Genomic DNA, 11,181 nt, shown 5'->3' with positions numbered 1-11,181 from the left:
AACTCGTTCCATGTCTGAGTCTGCGAAACCAGTGGAAGAGCTTAAAAATTAGAGTCAAGATGGGTGGATAGAACAGGAAAGAATTCTGCTATTAAAGAAACAGCCGAAAAAAACCCGAAAAGTACACGAAGTTCCACTTTACTCCAAATATAGCCTATCAGACAAGTGTGTATATTTGATATTACAACATGGTCTGAGGTGAGTGATGATTGTGATGATTTATACATTTGTAATTGAGATCTATGAGCTTCCTTTACTTATTACAGAAAGCTTTAAACACTAAACCAAAACCAATGAGTTTTGCTCAAACTTTTCCTTCTTGTTGGTCAACATCAGTCTGTAATATAGATATAGATCTGTAATATAGACCAGAATAGCAGACAGGATGTGACGTGACACTAAACATTCTTCAGTCATTTTAAAGCCTGTCAGCTGCAAAGTCTACTTTCTTCTAGTGCCAAAATCCCCTAAATAGTTCTTTCAAAACTTTTCTTCACCTTCACTCAGGCATATAATAATAATGATAGTGGGAAATTCCAAAAAACGAGAAGAAACTACAGTGTCATGTTAACATCATGATACCCATATGTGTCCTGACCTGGGAAAAATCCCCTTCACAAGTGTATGTATCTGAAAATGTCACTTGGGAAATGATTAATTGCATTTATGCATTTTATTCTGATATTTAAACATGTTAAAAACTGCTGTCTGTACAGAGTGCGTAAGCGCTCTTCTCTGTTTTGATGATGATGTGATGGGGTGATATGAATTCTGTGATACAGATGATATAAAGGTTTGCTAAGATTGAAACGTCGATGAGAAGAAAACATGAGATTATTGACGCTTAATAATTCTAATAAATTCTCTAATAAACTGGAATGATATGTTCTTAAAATGATTCTGTACAAAAGTTTAAGATTAAATCAAAGTCAGCCACCTCCATGATGTGATGATGTGGCGCAGGAGCATCGCGGACTGTTTAAAAAACGGAATCGATTTGGCGTGTAATTACAAAAATCACCTAAATAAAAACATTTCCACATCATGTTGGTCAAACATATTTGTTTTCTTAAAGCAGACATGTCAACGTTTTTCCCCCACAATCTTTCCCTGGTTTCCAGAATTCGGCCACGTCAACATCCGGTGGGTTTTCCAGGCTGCCACACGTAACCTCAGGAAAAAAAAGTTATTTCCAGGTAAACTGAGATAAATGTGAGTTTTATGCAACTCTGATAAACCAATGAAATGGTTTATCGTTATAATTGTTAAGAGAGCGATCCCCTTAACAATTCCGCTTTAAACGTTATTTTAGCAATTGTTAATCATTGACACGATTAAGGTGTCGCTTCTGTCCTTTATATAGCTATGGAAATCATTACCGTGCCAACCGGAGCATGACACCAGCACAGAGCATTAGACAATTATTAGACAACCTATAACAAAAAAGTCATTGAAAAAGGAAGAGAAGGATCGCTTTATGGTTTAAAAGAAATCCATCTCAGAAGAGGAGGTAGCTTTGGAGAAGTGGGAAAATCAATTAAACTAGCTTTCATCTTTGAAAAATGTTTTGAATTCACTAAAAGGCTAGTCGGCGTAACACTTTCTAAATTCATAAATCATTATAACCATGCTTATAAACCTTTCTGCATTGGTACGCATTTTTATAAACTCTAATTATGGTTCATAAAGCTCTAATGATGTGCCAATAATTCCTTGATAACATGTTGCGTTTCAAGTTACTACTCATTATTAGCAACATGTTTTATAACTAATAATGATCTGTATACTGTATAATTATAAAGCAATCTAAATAATAATAATAATAATGATAATAATAATAATAATGTACTAATAAATATCCACTGAGAAGCCATTATACAGGACAAAGAGAATCCTAAAGGTTCATATGACTTCAAATGACTAGTTATGAGAGAATATTTATGGCCATGGTTATAAAACTAATTCTATAAATGTAACGAGACTTAATAAGATGTTGAATTTAAACAGTGCCCGAGTAGAAATAGAAATATACAACAGTAAAGTTCAAATACATAAGAACTTTTCAGCTGGCAAACGTTTTTATCCACGTGTTATCTGAAGCTGAGAATTTTAAGGTTTACTCAGCGTCCCGGTAATGGCTGTCTGGTAATGCTGGGATTTAAACCCCAAAATCTTTACGCCATTAGCGCTGAGCCGTAAAAACAATACTGTCTTCTGACTTAAAATAACATTTAAGTGCACTAAAACAGACGCATGCATTGCTGTGAAGCCCTTCATTTTGGCCAGTAATATGTTAACCAGTTTAGACTTTAACCTCTGGCATCAGCAGTAGAAAAATCAATATTTCTTTTAGAACAGTGACCTGTTTTAGGAAACAAACAAAAAAAAACAACTGATATGTCAATCTCTGAGCAGTTTAGGATTAATTCAGGAGTATATTGTGAACACAGACCATATAAACTGAAACTCGTTACAAAATTCACTACCTTTTAATGGCTACATGCTGGATGAGAAAACGTAAACTTTTCTGTGTTTGGTTTTGTTTCATCACAGCTTGAAGCCTTAAATGCATTTTAATGTCATGTGAAATATATATTAATTAAAATTACAATATCAAAATTATAAATAATGGAATATGTCGAAGTCAGTGCTATAATGGTGAAGCAGATTAAGCATCATCTTTATAAATTAAAAACTAAAACTTTTAGAAATTAAAAGATTAGTCTAGGGCGAATTGCTGTTAGCTAAAATGATTATCACAATTTTTTTTTTTTACTTTTTTCCATTTATACTTAATAAGCATGTTTTACTTCAAATATATAAATCACTGAATGTTTTTGTATTCATGGCCTCATTTATAAACATAAATCCAACCTAAGCTGATCCCTGGCACTTAAATATGAGGCATTGTTAAAACCTGGCCTTCGATTTTAACACTCTGGCCATTTTGCTTTTCATGTTTCATATACAGAACACTGTTTTTGTCCTGGTTTATGGAGCTATGAGAATTTAATTAATTAGTTAAACAGTTTGATGGCTTGCTGACATTGAAATTTAATTATGTATGCATTTTTTTTTTTACCTAAGCCACGTGTCAAACTGTAATATGGCCCGCTGCATCGTGTCATTTGGCCTTCCAAAGAAAAATACTGACACGGCGCGTAGTACTGTACTGCTCAGCATTTTCACATTTTCACGCGACCACCTGCGTTCTGTAGGAGCCAGTATACATCACACGAGGTTTCGCACCTCACAGGGCTGAAAAGCAGCTCAGAAATTTAACTCCACAGTCGTAAGTTATATGAGCAGGGTGGATTAACAGTCCTGAGTGTTGTGTTATCGCACTGTGTGTTTAAACAGAATCAATGGCTTTAACCTTCTTAACATTATTATTCAATACATGTGTGTGTGTGAGTGTGTGTGTGTGTGTTACAGCACTGCTCAAGTTGCATTTGTGTAGTTGTATGTTAATTTGCTTCACACTTCCTTTTAGACACAATGATCATGAACCCGGACGCTTCGAAGTGGTTCTTTCCAAACTGAAGTGATGAAAATCATGTACGTTACCGGCTTTGCTGCTGCTCACCGCATCAGAACTTGTGACAGAAGTAGTGTGTACTTCCTGGCACAGGTAGCATGTGCAACCAGCAAATGCTGAATACAAGCATCCTGTTTCCTCCGAGTGCCTCGGTCCAAATGCTAAATTTTTTGACATAAAAGCAGAAATGTGGACAGAAAATGTAGTGTTTTCGATTATATTAGTACAAACATGGATTTAAAAGTATTTACCTCGTTTGGCTGATGCTTTTATCTGAAGCAACTTACAGCTAAGGGCTAAGGGCCTTGCTCAAGGGCCCAACAGTAGCAGCTTAGTGGTGCTAGCATTTGAACTCATGTCCTTCCACAGAGCCACATATCATGCTTGGAGGAAAGTGCTATCTGCCCTCTTCTGCATACATGAGTTCATAGATGCCGATCATACAAATTCACAGCAAATCGGGCTCTCTAGACTCCTGGCTATAGATGGCTGTGGCATCGTCGGGATTTAAACTCGCAATCTCTCAACTATAGAGTGAATATTAGAGTGTTGCGCCACTTGGGAGCACTTTTATTTTAATGCAGTTTCATTTTATTTTAAATTCAGTGGAAAGAATAAGATGCATGTATAGTTTTCATTAAAAAAAACCCTCCATTCCATGTAGCTAATCAGTGGAGATGGCTAGGTTTTTCCATCCGTACAGCTAACATGGTATAAATATTATATAAAAATGGGATGCAGTTAGAACTTTTTGTACCGTAAATGAATGAACGTAGATCATGATATAACAGTAGTCACATGTAATGTTAACAAAGAATGACGATTAGCTAGCTATTCACGCGAGATAAATATTAGTTATACGGTATTTTTGTTAGGATTGAGTTTTATTATATTTGTAATGTACAACTAGAATAAATTTTTCTCTATTCAGAATGTTCTCAATTTTCACATATGTGCATTGTTAGGTCTATTTTTTTTTTTATCAGGACAACTTTTTAATTAAAATCATTTCCTTAATTTCTCATTTGTGCTCATTGAAAAAAATAAATAAATACTGTGATGCAGGACACGTTGTTATACTAAAGCATGAGTCAGAAGCATGATAAAAGGTTATACTTTTGCTAAATTGGGATCACAAAAGAGAACATTCCGGAAAGAGCTTCCTGTTTGTCTTCGTGCCAGACACTGAGTACACAATGGTTAAAGCTGGATTAAAGCTCTCAGATATTTGGGTTGTATGATGTTCTATACATGGTGTGACATGGATTTTGGGCCTTGGTTCAAGGAACTAAGAGGGTGCTAATATTGCATCATTCTCATTCACCATCTCATGCTGTTAGTACGCCACCATTGTTCTTCAGTCTGAAAGGCTTACTGGAAAACGAAGGGGCTTTTATTACATTTCCCTTTAAGTGTATATGGGGAAGTGTGAAGAAAACTGTGAGTAAGGGTTCTCTGAGACATGGCCAGAAAGAAGGTTACCTCTAGTTTCAGACAAAAAAAAAAAAGTCAAAGTAGGAATAGAGTCAGAGTCAGCTAAAAAATACACTTGGAAGTGAGAGTTTAGGTCATCAAGTCAGACATGGAAAGCCAGCGAAAGCTGATCTCCAGACTCAAATGCTACTTCTGCATCCCTACAATATAATGAACACAGTCAATGTTGAGGGATTTTCCCAACTCCGCTAGTCCCTTTACCCTAAACACAGTCGATCAGTGAAAACATGTGGCTTAGTAATTGCCATTTTGCATAATAGCTACAAGGTTAATGTATAGGAAGAAGTAAGGACTGTACTGCATGTCTAAATCATCACAACTAAAATATAGTTTCTGACAATGTAAGTCAGACAGAAAATAGCCGAAATACTTTCTTCTTCAGGACATAGTTTAGTGTCACTTTGCATCAGACTCTGGCAGGGGGCGTGGCTTAAAGTTTGAACATGAAATTGTATGTTAGAAGTGATTCGGATGATAATATACCTCCAATTTGATTTGTATGTTGATTTTATTTAACCTTTTTATTACAGTTTATGCACAAATGGTGTTACTAAGACAAAGTCTTTTAAGGGGATCTTACATGAAAACAACTCTGTAGCTAAACTGTAACTCTACTTTTACATTAGCACTAGCGACAAAGCGTCTGGCGATCGTTCATTTTCTACATACGTGCACAATACGGTGCTGCGAATTCAGTAAAGTGCGAAAGATTGACCTGAGATTGGCTGCTACAGTTTCTCAGCAGAACTAAAAGAAAACAAAAACCGCTGGACAGGCCACACTCACAAGCACCAACAGTACAGTAGCTATCGCTACACACCCACAAGAGAATATAGAGAAAGGATGTCATTCAGATTACAAAGCACACTAAGGGGCTGAATGGACACTTTTTTATAGCATAAAGACATTTTTTTAATATAGTTCAAGTGTCAATACAGTTATAAAAAAATACTTTCTCAAACAAGTGGCTTCAAGCGTAGTCCTAAGGGAGCACGCTATTGCAGATGAGTTTATTCAGTTACACACAGGACATGGAAACACAACTCTTCCACTGATCTCCTGGCTTGGACGTGGAACAGAGGTTCAGGGTTCGGGTTACTTAACTGATTTAATATTTGTCGATCGGTCTCTACAGATACAAACAGATACAGGCTGAAGCCTTTTGAACAAACGATTTCATCATGGAGAAGGGGGTGTCAGACAATTCTGTTAGTTAACCCTTGAGATCTCTTAGTGGCTAATGGGAAAAGTGAGAAATCAAAACACTATTTCTCAAATAAAATTAAGTAAAACCAGATTTATTATTTTGTACATCGTCAGTAGGCTTGATATAAATAGCCATTGATGTTATGCGTTTATATTATAATGAAATTATTATACAGGGTGTCCGAGAAGTCATGAACCAATGAGAGTTATACTTATCTACTTCGTATTTATTATTTACAACATACACTCTATGCATTTTCTCAGTCTTTGTGTCATGTTTTTTGCAGATTTTGTTTAACATATTTCGTTCAACATACAGTATTTGCTCAACATATTCCCATTGGTTCCTGCCTTTAATCCCTTCTTCATTTACTCTTTCTGCATCACTACCAGCTTTCAGGTACCCTTCAGCTTTCAGACTTTGGGACGCAATGATACCAAACTAAGAAAAAAAAAACAACAACAAGAACCTTCTGGTTGTCAAATATGGCCGTCCCCGTACCACCATTCCAGCGTTCAGCTACATGGCGAAATAGCTACATCACAGTGTGAAACTTTGGATTTAAATGATTGACTGAATACATTTGTGTAAAAGATTAACTCTTTACCTTAATCTAAAGCTACGATCAGTTTACCGGCTTGAATTGACACCAAATAAATTTTCTTCCTAACTTCGACCCTGATCTTATTTATTTCAGGACACAGATCAGACCTGAGCCACTTCCGTACGTCATGTCGGCAGTGAAGCAAAACAACAGTGACTACATTCAGTGCAGGGGCCAGGAAGTTGGTGGTTTGATATCTGAAGAATCGATTCAAGGGAAACTGGAAGGAACTTACCAAAACCGAGTAGTGTAGTGAAACGAGAAATCAATATGTGGCTTTTTGATCGAATGTGAGCCTTCAATTTCAAAAAATCTGACTTGTGCAAAGAAGCTTGTAATGTGAACGTCGCTTAAAATAATCCTTGCCATGTTCCAGTGTTCATGTTCATGCAGTAAACTTTAATCCAACAATATAAGTGCTAATATTCTAAACATTATTTCAACACTGGGGAATTTTCTATGGATTGTTAAAAAGTAGACCAACACACACACACACACACACACACACACACACAAACACACTATGCCCTCTATAGTTTTATAATGCAATAGCTGACTAGCAAAAACTGGCAGGTGAAAAAATGCAAAAGTCATGGCTTGCATGAAAAGGAACACTGATTTCTGTGAAAGTGCCAGAAGTCAGTGTTATTTAAACCCACCATGTGAGTGAAACAGTGAAGGACTGTGTCAAAAAAGGAGGCAGGGGTTCCAGATTGAGCATTTTACCTCCGCTAACGATTACCTTGGAGTAATAGATGTAACTTTTGCCGCTTGTAGGAAAATCCAGACAGGCATACTTAACAAAAAAAAAAAAAACAGTCACATTGCAAGATGTGATAAATTCATAAAACATTTTACATTTCACTCAGACCTTTAGGGTGAGGATACACTCTCTGCTACCATGAACATGGAATTTGATAAGGTTCATCATGTAGCCTTATAGGAATTCAAATAAATTAAACTTTTACACAACGTCCTCCTTACCAGAAATCTTTCGAGATGTCTTTAGTAATGCTAATGTAGATAGCTAATAGAAGAAGTTAATTCCCTCAGTTTAGCATTGTACAAATTCCCGGTTTTAGTACATCGTGGTTTCTATGGGAACGTCTCACTCGCAGGGACTTGTATGGCGAAAAAAAAAAACTATTAAAAAAATATTTATAATTGTTGATATGGCGAAATTTTGCATAAGGAGACATTTATATAACATGTATGAAAGGAGTCTCCAGTGTCAGCGCTTTGTACCAAAAACTGTTACGGGTAAAGCTGTAACTTTAAGTTTTCTGACATGCGTTTTAATTTTTTATATTTTTGTTTATTCTTATTATCCTCAAGAGAGAGAGAGAGAGAGAAAGAGTGAGGGAACGACTGTTTGTTTACAGCTGCTATAACGAAAGCGAGAACAGGAACTAACTTCCACGACGTGACACGTAATTATAAATGGATAAAAAGTATGTATCTCGTTCTCGGATCAATGATTAATTGTAACGATGTGTAAGAGAAGGTGGTAACTGTAACTCTGCTCCATCAAAACACCGTGTTGTTGATCATTTTCCTGTAACATCATGACCCGGAGTGTTTTATTCCTTACCTTATATACGTATATCATATGTTGTCATTATGATCATCTTATATAAATTACACTTGGGAATGGTTTTAGTGAATAGAGGAGGGTTGTAAGGTTTCAGGAGGTGTGTGTGTGTGTGTGTGTATATCAGTTTAGCTACAGTGTGTGTAGGTTTACATGGTTTCTGAAAAGATCTGGCAACCACAGGCTACCTCCATTAGTGCGTTCTGTAGAACGGGAGGGTGTTTTCTGAAACACACACACTCTCACACACTCTCACATTCTGAGTAGCTGCGGCTAAACCGTTATCTCACGTTTTGGCTGAAAAGAGAGAAGAGAAGAAAAACATGGAGGTTGTAGGAGGAGGAATAAACATGCCATCCTTCAAGCTGTTCTTCTGAGCTTTCCGAGGACTGAGGACGGAGAAACAAGGTAATCAACACGGCAAAAAAAAAGAAAGAAAAGATAAAATCTCTTGAACCCAAAGGCAGCTGTGTGTTGAGGTATGTTCATTCCCTCCCATCGGCTAGCTAGTTCAGTTAGCTTATCGTGTCATTTCCTCAGCATGTCAGTGTGTAATACATTAACACAGTTACGATTTAGAGCTTGGTCTCGTCTTAGCGTGTTCTTAAAGGCCGAATAGAAAATCTTGTTGGTTTTTTCCTTTCTGTTTTTCTTTCTGTTTCTCTCTCTCTCGCTGTATCCGACCTGTTGTTGGTTGTGAACTAAACTAAACTGTAGCAGCCAACTGTGAGTCGCCTCAGCTGGATCTGAGGTGGTCGCGAGCTGAGCTTAGGCCCCACGCGCCTAACGGCTCACCGTTCTGAGAGCTCGAATTTGTGAAATTTGAATTGATTTGGACCGTTATTACCGTTAGCGCGAGGAAGCTAGCTGAGCTCGAGCGGTCTTATCAAGTTGTTTTCAGTGCTGTCGCTTCTCAAGTTGTTTTCCTTAAACCTTTTTTTTTTAAATTAAAAAAATGCTTCACGTTTATTGTAGATACATTAAACGATAAATCGTGATTATTAACCGCTTGTTTAACTAAAGAAGTCTTACTTTTCCCCCTAAATTAACCGCACTAACTAAAAAAAAAAAGGATTTCTTTTAAGATTGATCCTTCACTTTGACAATTTCACAATAACAGTCAGACTCTGGATACACTATATGGCCAAAAGTATGTGCACCCCTGACCATCACACCCATATGTGTTTCTTCTCCACAAAGTCTGAAGAGCGCACTTGTATAGAACGTCTCTGTGTGCTGTAACATTACAGTTTCCCTTCACTGGAGCTAAGAGGCTCAAACCTGTTCCAGCATGACAATGCCCCTGTGCACAAAGCAAGCTCCATGAAGACATGGCGTGTGAAGGTTGGAGAGGAAGAACTCGAGTGTCCTGCACAGAGCCCTGACCTCAACCCCACTGAACACCTTTGGGATGAACTGGAACACCGACTGAACCCTAGACCTCCTCAACATCCCAACATCAGCGCCTGATCTCACTAATGCTCTTGTAGCTGAATGAACACAAATCCCCACAGCCACGCTCCAACATCTAGTGGAAAGCTTCCCAGAAGAGTGGAGCTCATTATAACAGCAAACACAGGGGGAATAAACCTGGAATGAGATGTTCAACAAGCACATGTGTGTGTCATGGTCAGGGGTGCACATACTTTTGGCCTTATAGTGTATAACTAGAGCTCCATTTCTGATTTCTGATTGAACTAAGCTAACATTAGTGTTTGCCAAATGAACCACTCATCTATGGATATTGTAGTTAGTTAATATATGTTTTAACATATATTTAAGATATTTAAGACAAAAAGTATAAGTTAGATAAATACTGAAGTCCATGATGGGAGTTTTAAAGTCTTTAGTTAGTCAAAAACTCAAGTATTATTTTGCTGTAAATTTGTCTGATTATTGTAATTGCTTATTTGAGAACTTGCTTTTTGGTTGATTATTTACTTTTTATTTAGTGGACTAATCTTATTCACCTGGAATTTATTCCAGGAGTGTCACAAAACCCTAAATTTAACTTCAGTAGTGATACCAAAATGTCGTTATGTTATTGACCTTCATCACCGTGTGTGTGTTTGTGGAAAATTCAGCCCACTGATATTTTACAATATATCACCAAATTGCAAGGTTACAGAAAAGTCTCCTGCTAGCACATGAAAAGTTCCCATGTATTGTATCCACTACTTAATATGTTAACTTTATCTATTAATAGTAGGATATTGTGTAATTGTATGACACAAATTAACAATCAACCACTAATAAAAGAAAAGTTATAAATATTATATAAACACAGAATTCCTTTTAGCTTGTCCTAGTTTGAATGGTTTTGCTAGCATTTCAATCTGAAAGTGCGATTACTGAGTTCTCATTGTTTAAGTTTGACGCCATCGTTATTAGTCATGTCGCGTTGTGGATTATTTATTAAGCGGTTGGTTCACAGTCAGACAGTCTCAAGCAGTTTCATTTATTTCGTCGTCTCCATGCAGTCAATATAGACCACTTCAAATGAATATTCATGAGAGCAGGAAGTGACGTCATTGTTCCTGCGACATATTCGGAAGTAAAGTTGGAAGTAAACAGCGTTCAATACAATAGTGAAGAAACGTAATTCACACGTCTGGTAGGTTGACTTTTAAAACCGGAGGATGATACGACCTGCATGTTCTATCCTAAATGGGTGAATACCGAACTACGTAATGAATTCATACCACAGTTAGCTAGCTAACTCACCCAGCTAATTAGCTAGCTAACTC

At 36.9% G+C, this 11,181-nt stretch overlaps 1 protein-coding gene across 6 annotated transcripts in view; it reads left to right on the top strand.

Annotated features, from left to right (window-relative positions):
* Positions 1-8,616: 8,616 nt before the first annotated feature.
* Positions 8,617-11,181, top strand: part of st3gal3b (ST3 beta-galactoside alpha-2,3-sialyltransferase 3b) — a 63,425-nt gene continuing 60,860 nt past the window's right edge. For 3 of the 6 annotated variants that reach the window (XM_053227750.1, XM_026946333.3, XM_053227749.1), the window contains exon 1: positions 8,618-8,842. The gene's annotated coding sequence lies outside the window, so the exon portion shown is untranslated. Of the gene's footprint in view, positions 8,914-11,181 lie in introns of all 6 variants that reach the window. The other 3 variants (XM_034314501.2, XM_034314500.2, XM_026946331.3) reach the window with 3 other exon arrangements.

This window comes from Pangasianodon hypophthalmus, chromosome 21 (assembly GCF_027358585.1).
Source record: "Pangasianodon hypophthalmus isolate fPanHyp1 chromosome 21, fPanHyp1.pri, whole genome shotgun sequence".
NCBI lineage: Eukaryota > Metazoa > Chordata > Actinopteri > Siluriformes > Pangasiidae > Pangasianodon > Pangasianodon hypophthalmus.
This window is presented reverse-complemented; position numbering and strand designations above follow the sequence as displayed.